We start from the raw sequence: 13,979 nt of genomic DNA, 5'->3' as shown, positions 1-13,979 counted from the left end.
CCTTGTGCCTTTTTGAACTGCTTCTCAAGGTTTGCAATTTTCACTGCAGTCGGATTGAACTCATCAACATGAAAGGGTTGAGTTCTCTCATTAGGCTGCACCAGGGGTTTGAGCACCTGAGCTTGAGTCAACCTTTCTTGAGGATTCGAAGACTGCAAATCTTCAACTGGCAGAATTGGGTCAAAGTTCGACTGGGGTCCCAAAGCTGGATGTGAAGCAGATGCCCCAGATGGGCACTGCGTTTCAATACTAGTCTCAGCCTGCATGGCAGTTCCCTGATTTAACGCTGCTATCACGGCCACAAATTCGTCCGAACCCTGTGCCATCACGGGTCTGCTGATGATGTGACTGGTGACTGTCGGATTAGATGAACCAATAAGCCTTGTCTGGCCCTTCTTTGCCTTGCCTTAGCGAAAGAACACTGGTTGCCCTTGAATTGAATCTCTGACCTAAAAAAGTCTATTAGCACTAGTTCAATGTACACGGGGGATATCGGAGCCTTCTGAAACTATGGTTCCCAGACTACCTAGCAAAAGAGAAAACACGCAGCATCTCAGCCTAACTTCACCAAAACAGATACGAGCATAGTAGGATGACTGTGCCCTCTACTGAATTCTGCCCCCAAAATTCTGCCTCAAATCTGATACCCTCGGGTAAAACTGATTCTTAAATACTGATGCCCGCAGGCCTGATACCCAGACTTGCAAACTGTTACATGCATTCCTGTAGGGACACACCCTAAAAGCACATAGCAAGCAAGTGAGAGCCAAAACACCCCTATGTTGGGGTAGGGTTTCCCTGTCCTATTTTGTCAGGAGCTAGGGTTTCACTACGCACGCAACGGTTTCAAACAACCTAAATCGGGTAAGCAACCTGTCCTAGCTTGGAATGGTCACTATGGATTCCGAATATGCACTAGGTCGAATGGTTAAAAGGGTGCCCTGGTAAAACCGGGGTTTGTGTTCCCATACTGGCAGAGCCCACAACCGGTCAGCCTTATGGTCATGTCTTGACAAGACAAGCCTCCGGCAAACCGTTCAGGAATAGCAGATGGCAAACACGGTGTCCTAGGCGCACCAATGCAAATGCAATGCAAAGAAACACATAAGTGCAGTCAAAACAAGATATCATGGGTTCGAGTCAAGTTCTCTAAATTCCCTAGCAGAGTCGCCAGAAACTGTAGACGTCCCCGAACGCCCCGGGAGGATGAGTCCCGTTCTATTCATTTGGACTACAGTTCGGACTCTCAAATTGTCACGGTTCTAAATCTGAACCAAAGAGTCCAAATCCGGCAAATCGTTTTGAGAAAACAGAGTTTGAAAGAAGTGCCAAACATGGGCTGCTTTGCCAGATACAGAGTCGTCACTTAAATGTTTTATTTTGGGGAAATTTAGGAAACCCTAACTCGTTTGCCTAAGGTCACGTGTCCGTCAGCACCAAAGTTGCATCAGCTCAGGAACTTGGGTACGATTGGGGAAGGTCACTTCGTGAGCACCCCCGCTCGCCCGATCAAAGATCGGCCTCTACTAACCATGATGTCTATTTTTGAAAACATTATGCGTTCTTATTCCGGTTATTAGCCTAGATTTACTATGTGATGCGCACAACATACAAGTATAGACTGGATCGTCTGAATTGGAATAAAACATTTCATGTTTATTTTTTTTAAAGTGGTTTGATGGTGCTACCCGCAAGTAGGCTAAGACGTGGATTTGCCACCCTCGGGTGGGCTTAGAAAAACATGATTTTGCCACTATCTAGTGGGCTTAAAACACACATTTGATGAATTGTTCCAATTCAAATAACCCAACCTTCACCCACAGGTATTCAGGCAGTTATATCACATAAGCAATTAGCCTCATGGTAAGCATGCTATCATGGCAGTCACTCACACGCATGGAAGGATGCTAAAGCATAAAACTTACCGAGTACTCCAAGCCAAAACAGAAACTAATTAGAAATCCATGCATGATCCTAATTATACAGAAATGCCTAATGCAACACATGCAAAAGTGCAACTATAGCAGGCTCGGCTATTCTAGACATGACATATGAAATGCTACAGCTAACATGTATTCAACTTGGAATTGAAAATTCAATGCAGTTAGTATGATGTGCCGAGCTCGGTGCATGCAAGACAGATGAATGAATGCAAACATGCTATCATACTGTATGCTAATTGAAACATGCCCTAATCTAACCATCATAAGCGGGTAAATAAAAGGGAGAAAGACGTGGGGTTGGAAGACATATATCACACACATGCACACTTATTACAGTTGTGCCCTCGCTCGGAGGGTTCGAATAAATAATACAGTCCCGAATAAATAATTACAGTCCAAATAATTACAAAACCCTAATTAATTAACAGATTAAATTAGGAAAGCAATAAATTGGCATGCAAGCCAGGGACTGCCTCAAATCTGCTCCGGATGATGAATGATGCATGCTCGGGTTGCCTTGTACGGAGAATCCCTCGTGATGCCCCGGTTTGCCTCTGTTTGCAATTGTTCTTGGAATGCGTGTTAAGCTTCGGAAGGCTGCCGATTTCTGATTTGCTGCAACAGAGAGCAACAAAGGGGCATGGCGAAATATTTTCACATATGTATACATGACTACACTTCAGGGAGTGTAGTCCTCGGTCCTCGTGCAACAACATGCATATCGATGCATGATGGCCGAGGAGTCGAATTGCACGACTCAATATGAAATGAATGCACATATGGACACAATAAAACCTAAACTCCATCATGGATAATCCGGAGTGTCGGTGACTGGGAATTGAGACACGTTCCGTCACTCGAAGTACGAAACGTCCCTCGTTTCCCGTGCTCAGGCTAACTCCTATCCCAAGCACAATGCAATATGCATGACATGTATGAATGCAACTAATATACAACCTAGCATGCACAATGCTATGAGATGGCATACACAATGCACGATGTAACAAGGCATACGCAATGCTCTAACATACAACCTAGCATACGCAATGCTATAAAATGAAATGGCATACACAATGCAATATGGGCTTACGCCAATGTGAGTGGACCTCAGCCGCACTCACATAGGAGGCCATGAGATGAAAAATGAGACACTCGAAATGCGTGCACACATGCACGCAAACCGAGGACCGAACCCAAGGCATAACATGCAACACTAACAAGGCATGGCAAGGCATGAAACATGGTATGCAAACTTGCAAATTTCAGTGCTGAAATATGATGCAAAACAGCCCCGAAGCATGGAAACATGGCACCCGATGTATGGAATGAACCCGAAACACAAAACTAGGCATATGCATTGGCCTATAGCTATACAAAAGATGCATTATTTGATCATGAAGTATGAATACAGAAGCAAGACAGTCCCCAAACATGCATATTTCCAGTCTATAACAAGTCCCAAAAACGAATGCAAATAGGGCTAATCTATTATGCAAGAAAAGGCCTAAAATAGAGATTAAACACAAAGGGACAGAAGCTAGCCCCAAACAAAGAAGATCCCTTCAACAAAGTTGAAGAGGGGCTCAAAATAATACACTTTACAGTTTATGACCAGGTCCAAAAAAGTGCACAAGTAAGCTTAAAATACTATGCAAAAATAGGCCTAAAAGAAGGTTTAAACACAAAGAGCAAAAAAGGAGCCTCAAATAGCAAAGGGCCCTTGATCAAACATGAAGAGAGGGTCAAAATAATGTTATTTACAGTTTGGACCAGAGCCCAAAAATACAAGCACAAGGGGCTAACAAAACATGCAAAAGTAAGGCCAAAAGAGGGATGAAGACGCAAGTGACAAAAGGAAGCCTCAAATAGTGAAGAGCCCTTCAACAATGTTGAATAAAGGCTCAAAATAAGCCACTTTTCAGTTTATGACCAAGCTCAAAACAGTTTACAAATGAGCCTAAAATACTACGCAAGAAAGAGGCATACAAGAGAGGTAAAGAAGCAAGTGGTAGCTAGAGACCTTAAACATGGAAGGACCCTTAATCAATCATGAAAAAGACATCAAAACATGACTATTTTCAGTTAGGGTCGGAGCCCAAAAATGTAAGCAAGTATGGCTTAGATATAGAACAAAATAAAGCACAAAAGAGGGAGAATGAAGACTCACCCTTGTAGACCAAGCTTCAGTAGCTCTTGGCTTGAGAAAAGGTGCTCCTAAGCTCTGGAAAACCAGCTCCAAGTGTTGGAAAGGTTGGTGGTGGTGTGGTGCTATGTGGTGGTGTAGAAAGGGGTGTGGGATTTGAGGGGTTTTGAGGGTTGGAGTGTAGAGAGAGAGATACAATGTAGGAGGCTTAGACCAAAATTTCTAACCCCTCAAATGGGAGCTGGAGGACCTGGACATATAGGCAAAAGAGGGGGAAAAAAAGGGGGGGGGGAATGGAATTCAAATTTCTCTCCAAAAGTTGGCCCCCCCGGATACAAAATCTGGGGGGAAACAGAGGGCATTTTTGTAAAGTACCTGGAGAGAGGATCATGGCCTGCTGGTTTCCTAGGGTTTAGGTGGCCGGTCGGCCAAGGGTCAAAAGGGTCAATGAAGGTTAATGGCCGGCCATGCCAAAAAGAGGGCCTCTCATGTGTGCACAACACAACCATGTGGTCAAAAACTGGAGAGAATGAACCAGGAGAGATAAAAGGCCACTTTTAGGAGGGGTTCAAAAGGGTCACACACAATTACTGGCCGGCCATATGATATTGGTGGCCTCCCAGGTGTGTGCAACACAAATATGTGGTTTGGGGCAAGAAAAAGTAGCCTTAGGGTGGTCAATATTGGCTTTCAAGTGGGAAAAACGGGCGACGGAGGGCGATGGAGGAATAAAACATGGTCTTCAGAACAATTGCTGGCCTCCCACCCTTCTACGACCTTCCTAACAATGAAACAGAGGTCCCTGCCAAAAATGAACTCAAACCGATGCAAAATGGAGGTTCGGGGGCCGAAACGCGCAGCCCGAGGCCCCAAAAACTGACTGTTAGGCACCGAAAGTGGTGTTCGACCACGAAGTTGATTTTTCGGACCGCAGTGTCCTTCAAAAGGGAGTAAATAAGATGCATGCCAAAAATCGGAGCAAACGGAGGTGGTTAAGCGGTCCCGAACCGAAGCACACGGCCAACGGCTCCGAAAAATCGGAAATCGGACTCCAAACGGGCAAAATGGCCTACGACCACGAAACGTAGCCTACGGCCACTAAGAGATGATCTATGAGACCTCTCCCTCCCTTCGGGAAGAGAAAACGGAGCCTGGTTCGCAAATCGAGGCAAGACACGAAAGAGCCCGGAATTCCGGAGGCAAGGCTCGCAGCCGAAACTTTGAAACCTCAAAACGAGCACAATATGCAATATCACCGAGCGTTCAATCAGTGACGTCTGAGTCTTAAGGTCGGTCAAAAATGGGGTGTCTACAGTAAGGCACTTCTTACTGCTGCTTTTCTTCTCAACCGTATACTTATCCCCTTTTTTTCTGGTCGGTCTTGTTATGAGACTCTGTTTTCTCAACTTACTAATTACTTCTTCCTTCGTGTGTTTGGGTCTGCTTGTGTTGTCATTTTATCCCGTAAAGATAGGACCAAACTGAGTGCCTGGTCTATCCTATGTGCCTTCTTGGGTTATAGTTTCACTCATAAAGGTTATCGTCTCACTGAGAAAGGTTATCGCTGTTATGACCCTGTTTTCCATTGCCTTTATGTCTCCCGCCATTTTGCCTTTCTCGAATGTCTACCTTACTTTCAGCTTCCTCCTCTCATTGCCCCAGTTTTCAAAGAGGATTTGGTTCATATTGATCGGTTTCCTTCTGAGGTCCCATCTGATGAGTACATCTCCACAGTTCCTCTTGAGCTTGTTATATATGTCCTCCCCTTGGCCTTCACCATTCTTCTGGACAGGTTTGTTGCCTTCGGTATGCTTTGTATGGTCTGAAGCAATCTCTTAGTACTTGGTATGATCGCTTTCAGACTGCTGTTACCGAGCTTGGGTTTCATCCTTGTGCCCAAGACTCTGTTTTATCTCCTCTCCATACCTTTTCTGGATTTATTACGTTATTACTGTATGTGGATGATATGATCATCACTGGTTCTGACTCTTTTGCTATATCTGAGGTCAAGCAGCATCTTTTTCGCACTTTTAACATGAAGGATTTGAGCCCCTTGCAGTATTTTCTTAGTATTGAAGTAGTTTCTTCTCTTAAGGGCTACTTTCTCTCTCAGGCCAAGTATGCCAATGAAGTTATTCATTGTGCCCGTCTTACTGACACTAAGATTTTTGATACCTCCATTGAGCTTAATGTAAAGTACAACACTACTGATGGTGTTCTTCTAGATGATCCTACTTTATATAGAGAACTCGTGGATTGCTTAGTCTATCTGATGGTTACTTGTCCTGATCTTGCCTATATTGTTTATGTGATTAGCCAGTTTGTCTCTTCTCCTCGCTCCACACATTGGGCTGCATTGATTCAGATTCTTCGCTATCTCCGATGTATTATATTTCAGGATTTACTATTGTCCTTTACTTCTTCTCTAGATTTGGTGGCCTATGTTGATTCTGATTGGGCTGGTGATGTTATTGATCGCAAATCCACGTCTGGTTTCTGTATGTTTCTTGGCGATTCTTTGATCTCTTGGAAATGCAAAAAATAAATTGTTGTTGTTCACTCTACTGCCGAAGCTGAGTATAGTGTCATGGCTCATGCTACTGCTGAAGTTGTTTCGCTTCGTTGTCTTCTCTCTGACTTGGGCGTCCCTCAGTTTTCTCCGACCTTCCTGTATTGTGATAGCTGCAGTGGTATTTAGATTGCACATAACACTATCTTCCATGAGTGGACCAAACACATTGAGATTGATTATCACTTTATTCGTCAGCATCTGCAGTCTGGCTCTATCTCGTTCCTTTTTGTCTCTTCGGCTCTACAGCTTGCCCAAACACCTTGAGTTTGAGTGCGGCGGCCGCAGGGGGGGGGGGTTGAGTATAATATTAATATAGTATATATTATGTGAATATTGTTTCCTATTTAGGATTGGTTTCGGTTTATTCTTTTCTAGGTTTATTCTTTTCTATTTAGGATTGGTTTAGGTTTATTCTGATTTCTTATTTAGGATTAGGTCTAGAATTGCTAATGTATTAGATGTACACATTGTATTGAAACACTATTGAATATAGAGATTCATTTAGAAATCTTACACCATCATCTTTGCATTCAATCAAAGTCATATGTGGTCAATTGATTAGAAAAATTCAATTAAAACTAGTCATCCATGACATAAACCATTCAATAAAATTTTTGGATTGTTTTTCTACTTCCGATTTTTGCGTCTTTCTAACCTAATATTTTCCAAATATCTTCATCTATGTTTCTTTTGGCATTTCTTATTTTATTTGCCTATGGAGTTATTGAACCAATCTTGTCTCATCTTTCATTTGTCTTAGAGAATGTACAGCTGCATTTCTTGCCTAAAAAATGTGCAGCATGTTGAGAGTTGTCAGGATGGTGCCCCCATTCCCTTTTCGAATCCTCACGCAAATTCATGATCCAAACACAAATTGGAAGTGTTAAAAGCTTTGTGAAACAGTTATATAGATCCTCTAATTGGCCTTAGTTTGAGATAATTGTTCTTTGTTGTATATCATTTTTATCCAGTTGAATTGCCGTTTGTCCAAAATTGTTGGAAAAGTCATTATTCTATTCCTTCTTTTCTTGTGCCTTTTAATTGTTACTATAACCTAACCTTGTTTAGCAACATTTGTTTCTGAAGTATTTAATTTGGGTATTTTTAGAGGGATTAGGACAAGCCAACCAAGCTGGGATCGTGTTGTTTAAGCCTGGCTTGTATACTGGGCGGAGCAGTAATCAAAGCTGTTGCTAACCCCAATTGATCTCTTTTATGTAGGCATGTGTTGAAAGGATCCAAGATGATGATTCTGGGCATGTGCAATGCAGTATTTTGATTATTGGTCTTGTGTTGACAAATGTGTAAGCCCTTTCTCTCTCTCTCTCTCTCTCTCTCTCTGCACTAAATTTTAATGATATAAGTAGATTAGTTCAATTTCCTGTCTTTGATTTTATACTGAAACCGCTCTGGAATGCACCCAAGCTGTTTGTGAAACTGAAGTAATGAGGGGATAGCTTTGTTTTCATGTCGCTCCTTTGTTCTTCAACCAGACATCTCGTGGATTGTGTCTTTTGCCGCAAACTTTTAATGTTTGTATGGTTACTTTTTAATCAGCGTTATGGGAGACCTTTGAGTTAGTCAATAATGAGGACTTTTGTGGGTTAAATTTGTTTTACTTGGATTTTTATGTTAAAACAGATCTGAAATAATAAGAAAATGTGTTGAGACATTTCATTATTGCAAAAATGAAGTTAATATCCCACGTGCACCTATACAAAAACATGTTTCTGTTCATTGTTTTGAGTTTGTAGAATTTCATTTACTATGGATTTGAATTTTGATTTGAGTATGTAACGTGCAATGATGACATGATATGGAAAAAAAGAGGTTCAAATTGTGTTTCATGTTCTGTTGTTCATCTCTTCTCTCTCTCTCTCTATAGAATTTTGGCTTTTTCAGAATTTGGCTTTAAAAAAAAGAAGAAGTTGAAACTGTGCCGTTTTAGGCACAGCAAGGTCACAACAGTGGGAGGTCATAGCAGTGACCTCAGATTTAAGGGACTCAAGGTCACTGTTGTGACTCCCCTCTACTGTGCCTAAAACGACATAGTTTCAATTTTTTTTTTTAAAACTCTAGAGAGAGAGAGAGAGATGAACATTGGAGTAGGAAACAAAGACAAGGGTTTGCTATGAAGGCTTCAAGTGATAAAATTGAAGCAATTAGGGAAGCTAGGACCTGCCTTCGGAATTGGCACCGGCTGTGGTGTCGGCCTCGACATTGGCCTCATCGGCGGCAATGGATTTAGTCCTGAAATCCCTGGCTTACAGCTCAGGGTTGGATGTGGAGTCGGCCTAATTGAACTTGTCATGAACACCAAGAAGCTAATCAAAGCCACTTCCACACAGGTTGATAAGTGGAGGAGGTTTGAATTTTGATGTACTGTGTTTTTTGGGTTATGTTTTGATTACTCAAATTTAAGATCTCATACCTATACAAAAACATGTTTGTGTGAATTATTTTGAGTTTGTAGAATTTCGTTTACTATAGATTTAAATTTTGATTTGAGTATGTAACATGTGGGTTTAAATTTTGATTTGAGTATGTAACATGCAAACAACTCATTGACAATATGATATAGAAAAAAAGAGGTTGAAATTGTGTTTCATGTTCTGTTGTTCATCTCTCTTCTCTCTGTAGAATTCTGACTTCTTCAGAATTTGGCCAAAAAAAGAAAGTTGAAAATGCGCCATTTAAACGTGTAAGGATTTTTAAATTTAAAAAAAAAAACTTCACTAAAAATAAAAATAAAAACTAATAAAAAGGATGACATGTCTGAATTTACTTAATAGATGTGGGTTACGACTGAGTATATTAATTTATATGGTGATGATGGGTTTACAGAATAATATACATTAAAATTTATATTCTGTGAATGGTTCATAGAATATATATATACAATAGTACGATTTAGTCATGGTGTATAATTGTATATCTTTTACTTGACAAAATGTCTTGCATTATATTATGATGGCCTTTCGATGGGCATTGGCTTGATGCCTTATGGCCGTCTGATTACGGATTGGCTCTAGTTTCACGTTAGCATGTTTTTTTTTTTTTTTTTTTTTTTTTTTTTGTGAAGGATTTGGGTTATATTTAATGGGACAGAATAAATATTTGGTCCATTTATTAAATAGGCTAGTTTTGAAAATATTTCATATAATTTAGTTCAGAGAAAAATGATATACAAATTCACTTTTTAACTTATTTTTTATTTAATGATGTGTTGTAAGTGGTATAATTAATTGATGATTACACAAGATATGAGAGAGAGTGTTACATTTATTATTTTAATTAATTACGACACCATTGAATTTATAAATTAGATCTAATTTTTGGTCTTGAATAGTAATGCTAGTTTTATGTCTAGTGGTTTTTATTTTATTTTATGTTATTTTTTAAAATTTAATAATGAAAATGCACCCTTGTAGAAAGAAAAGGGCAAAAAAAAAAAAAATACCACCATCGTCAAGCCAGTGCCTATCCTTATTCAGAAGGCAAACTTGCGGGATGCTTTTTCAATTTCATAATATCTCATAGATGTTAAAATGAAGGTGAATTGACTCGATTATGAATGGGCGTAGCATGGGTTGAGCCATTATTGTGTGGGATCAAATCTAACATGATTTATTCAAACTTATATTATGTTTGGTTAAAAAATTTGAATAAAAATTTAGAAAGAGAAATGAAAAATGTGAATAAAATATATTTATATTTCATCTATTTTCACACTTTTTTCATTTTTATTTTCAAATCTCTCTCCAAATCTCCCAATTAAACACAATGTTCAAAAGATAATTTTTCTCATTCTCCTGTGTTGTGTGTAAGTTTTATATTATACCAACAAGAATTTTCTTCCCCTTCCTATAAATTCTCTCCTTTGTCCTGATTACTACAGTATAATATAATATAATTTATTTTTTATAAAAGTAATAAAAACTAAATATCCAAATATAATACTTAACATTCATTTACTTCTTGCTAGTCTTATTATGGAGAGAGAGAGAGAGAGAGAGCATTCTGTCACATTGGACCTTTTTTTTCCTTTTGTAAAATTTGTACAAGATTAGAAAGAAAAATATATAATTAATGTTAGCTAAGAATCATAATATTATCTTTTATTTCGACTTTAATTTTAAAGCAAAATCTCACTACAAAAAGAAAAATACTTTATGTAATTTTTACCTTTCATATTGGCTTTAATTTCAATGCAAAATGACCACAACATAACTCAATTTTTACAAAAGAAAAAAAAAAACTTTGCAGATGTAATTTTCCTAGACAAATGTAGGTGAGAATCATATATTTATGGTACAAAAATTCAATTTGGTTAATCAAGCTAAATCCTTAAGTTTAAATTATATTAAAATTTCCTTAATCATGTGAAAAAAAAAAAAAACTGTATATGTTGCTATATATGTAAGTCAATAGTTTGTTCAACATGCTTTTGCTTTGGGACAGAATTAATTAATATGATGTTGTACTATATTACCCATTGATCAGTGGCATTACAAAAAAGCTAATTTTTTTTTTAAATCCGTAGTTGAAACACGAAAAATTAAGAAGAAAAAAAAAATTAGAATGATCAATTATACATACACAAAACACAAAGTTTGCATAATTGATTCAAAACTATGGTTACGTTTATGATTATTGTAATTTTTATTATACTCAAAAACTTTACAAAAATAATCACATCCCTTCAACTATGAATACATAAAAATTATGATAACAAATCATAAATGAATATAAAAAAATCCCTTATTTTAAAGTTGAATCCGTAGTCTAGTGACTAATGACTTGCATTATCAAAATTCACAATGCCCAACACAATTAGCCCATTATATAATAAGCTTCACTTTTTGTTTTCTTTTTTTCTTTTTTTTTTTTGGTGTGTGAATATTGTAGGTTTCATTACAATTAGTTTTTAGGTTTAATTCCAATCAATTGAGTTTTCGGGACCAAACTCAATGAAGAAGGTATTTTAAATATTTTATGTATAATTATATTAAATTTAATGGTAAAATACTCTTTTTCCTTTAGTTTTATTTAGCGAAAATGGATAAATAATTTAAATTGAAAATAATTGAAAATATTAAGATTTAAATTAATAAAATTAAAATATCCAAATTTATTTTGTTACAAGGTTGGATTTTTTTTTTCTATAATTATTCCTAAAAATTGTATATATATATATATATAGGTTTTCTTATCATTACAACAGACATTTGGCTCCGTTTGGTTTAGTTTTGAAATTATGATTTGAATGTGAAGTTGTGATTTAAGTGTAGAATTATAAATTGAGTTTTGAAAAGAGAAAATATATTTTGTTATGAGTTTTGAAAAGAGTTTTGAGTTATATATTGAGTTTTGAATTTTTGAATTTTGAGTTGTATTTTAAAATTTTTTGGATTTATTTTTTTAAAATATTAAAAAATGTTTAAGAAAATTTTATTTATTTTTTATTTTAAATATATAATTTTTATTTAATTTTTAATTTTTCTTTTATTTTAAGTATTTTATTTTATTTTATTTTGTAAATATTTTAATTTTGTTAATTTTAATATTTTAAACTCAAAATACAACTCTACACTTAAATTGTAACTAAACACATAACTAAAAACTCAATTCAAAAATTATTTTCAAAACTCATAACCAAACACATATCTCGAAACTCTACATTACTTTCAAAACTCCACACTTAAATCGTAACCAAATGTATAATAAAAAAATAAAATATTTAAAAATATATTTATAAAATAAAAATGATTTTTTTTAATTTTTTAATATTTAAAAAAATACAGCACGCAAATGCAAGAAATATAATGTACATTAAAATAAATAAATAAATATTTAAAATATAAAATAAATCTAAAAAATTTCAAAATACAAGTCAAAACTCTTTTTAAAACTCATAATCAAACAAATTTTATCTTTTCAAAACAAAATTTATAACTCAAAATATGACTCCATATTCAAATCATGATTTTAAAAAATAAAATAAATAAACATTTTTTTGAATTTTTTTTCTTAAACTAAAGTTTTGAAAGTTTTGAAAAGAATTTTAAATTGTACATTTAGTTATGAATTTTAAAAATAATTTTTAAATTAAATTTTGGGTATTTTTAAATTGCATGTTTGATTATAAATTTTAAATTTTTTTAATTAGTATCATAATTATAGAAGAAACGCAGACTAGAAGTCAGCTCCTACATATCAACAGGATACTTCTATTACCAGTGTGAACGCGTCAGATGCCACTCCACTGTCCCCATGCTCCACCTAAAGCCAAAGAATACATTAATACTATACAAAATTGTTTCATATTAGAATTTATTTATTTATTTTGTCTAATTAATGGTATTTATTATTTTAAAATTAAATGTTCATTAACTTATATTTAATTTCAAAAATGCTATTGTGACATTATTTTGTAAAAATTTTTGAAAAAAATGATAATTATTTAGTAGTCTTAAAATACTATGAGACATTATTTACGTAGTATAACTTGTTAATTTGCTTTTGTTAGACGATTGAGAAATAAAAAAAAAAAACTCCAAATGAAATATTTGCATGGAACCCAGAATGTGCTACAAATAAAAAGAGCAATATTAGAGATAAAAAAAAAATCTACTAAACACTTTTATGGGTGTAAAATCCATATTCCCGTGGTGTTTTGTGAAATCCATATTTAATACCTTTTTTGCATGTAAAATGTGGGGACAATAAAAATAAAAATAAAATTTTAAATTTGTATATTAATTTCTTGGACTAATTTAGAGGCAATTTGGCAAGCTAGTTAAAAGTTAATTTTTAACTTTTAACTCATTTTGGCTCATATTACCTCTCATATTTTTTATATAAAAAAAAAAAATCAATTTTTAACCAACTTTTTAAATTACCCGACTCCTAAACACGCCATTAGTATGTGTGTTAGTTTTTATTTATTTATTTAATATATGACATGACATATTGAAGTGAATTTCATTTAATAATCTTGATTTTTTTTAAATAATACTATATGTATAAATTAATATATTAATTAGCATATCAATATATATTATGATATTATTATTAATCTCACCTATTATACAAATTGTAAATATTTAAATTTTTTAAAATAAAATAATAAAATTTATGACACATTAATTAATAAAATAAAATAATAAAATTTATGACACATTAAAAAAAAAAGTCAAACTATTAAATCAATAATAAAATTTACATGCTGTCACGTGATTAGTGGTGTATTAAGGGATCTGAAGCATTTTTTTTTCCTATAAATACCCCCCTTGAGCCGTGTGTCCTCCACACTTCTTCA

Source organism: Camellia sinensis, chromosome 12, assembly GCF_055761805.1.
Source record: "Camellia sinensis isolate YWXY chromosome 12, ASM5576180v1, whole genome shotgun sequence".
Classification (NCBI taxonomy): Eukaryota; Viridiplantae; Streptophyta; class Magnoliopsida; order Ericales; family Theaceae; genus Camellia; species Camellia sinensis.
This window is presented reverse-complemented; position numbering follows the sequence as displayed.